The sequence below is a fragment of the Propithecus coquereli genome, unplaced genomic scaffold, assembly GCF_000956105.1.
Source record: "Propithecus coquereli isolate 6110/MARCELLA unplaced genomic scaffold, Pcoq_1.0 Scaffold73, whole genome shotgun sequence".
NCBI classification, from domain to species: domain Eukaryota; kingdom Metazoa; phylum Chordata; class Mammalia; order Primates; family Indriidae; genus Propithecus; species Propithecus coquereli.
The window spans coordinates 1,553,747-1,555,209 of NW_012153396.1; positions in this window are offsets into that span (position 1 = coordinate 1,553,747).

Consider the following 1,463-nt stretch of genomic DNA (forward strand, 5'->3'; position numbering starts at 1 on the left):
GCAATCCCAGGGACTCAGGAAGCTGAGGCAGGAGGATTGCTTGAGCCCAGGAGTTGAAGGCTGCAGTGAGCTATGTGATCGTGTGCTACTGCACTCCAGCCTGGGCAACAGAGCAAGAAAAATTTCTGAAGGGGCTTCCTCAACTAAAAGATAACAGATGCCATTTCTCCTTTCTTGTTTGCTCCTACCAAGGAGCGCGCTGGAGCAGCACAGGCATGTCCCTGCCTAGCTGGGACGAGCTGGGACACAGGTTCCTCTCTGCAGGGGCTCTCCAGTACAGGTTCCTTCAAAAGAATATGCTTTCATGAGCACCTAGAATTTCCTTATGTCCTGGAACTAAACTCTCCAGAAAACATCACCCTTTGGGAATGAGAATCCATTTAAAAAATTTCAAGTCCCAGCAATGAGAAGGAATATTTAACCTCAAAAGCAACTGCACATTTCTCTTGTATGTGACCATATAGGGCTAAATGAAGAGTTTCTTTCCTTTGCGTAAAAGGATAAGAGGTGTCAGAAAATGAAATCTAAATCTGCTTCAGGAAGGAAGGAAATGAGAGAAGCTAGGAAAACAGCATTTCCTCCTCTGGTTTATGTCACTGGAGTTCACTCTGGACAAAAGGTGGCAGTGACAGCCAGGTGATTCCTCAGACAGCTAGCAATGGTCGAATAGGAAAAGTAGAGCCCATCTTGACCAGCGTCCTCATACGGCTGAGAGGCACGGCCTGGGCCATCTGCTCTCCTTCAGCTGCAAGGCCTCCCTACCCAGCCTGCTTCTGAGGGCTGCAGCACTCACTAGGCGAACTCTGGTTCAACAGGTTGTGCAATGTTGGGCTGTAAGAACAAACCTACTCTGGCTTAGGTGAAATGATCAGAGAAACTAGGGTAGAAAGGTAAAGAAATCTGCTGTCATAAACTCTCTTACAATCTGTACTGCAACCCTTTGCTTATTTCAAACTGGTCCCAAGTTGGAAGACAACAACCCTAGATGGGACAGGGTACATGTCACCATTTCCACCAGTCATGGGAGGGCCTCTCAGTCCTTCTCAGGATTTAAACTGAACAACCCTTGTCTAAAACAACCAAACATTTCTACCAAATTTTTTTTTGACAAAAGACAGAATTTAAATTAAGAAAGCTTCAGGATTGACTCTCATGGTATAGCAGTTTTAATTAACTTGCAGCTTCGACACCATTCCCAATAAGCTGATGTTTTTCCTCCCTTTTTTAGCTTTTTTAAAAAATTGTATATATCTCTACATCAAATTCGTCTTCTTGACAACACTGCACTGGTGGAGGAAGTTCCCATGATTAATATTTCAGGACCTACGAAGTTTGAGGAAATTTACGTTAAATATTTTCAAATGGGTTAACCTAGGAAGCACTTAAGGAACATTTCTTTAAATCATGCATGAATCGCAATTATGGGTGGAAATTTAAGAACCACTGACTCATAACTAAATAAA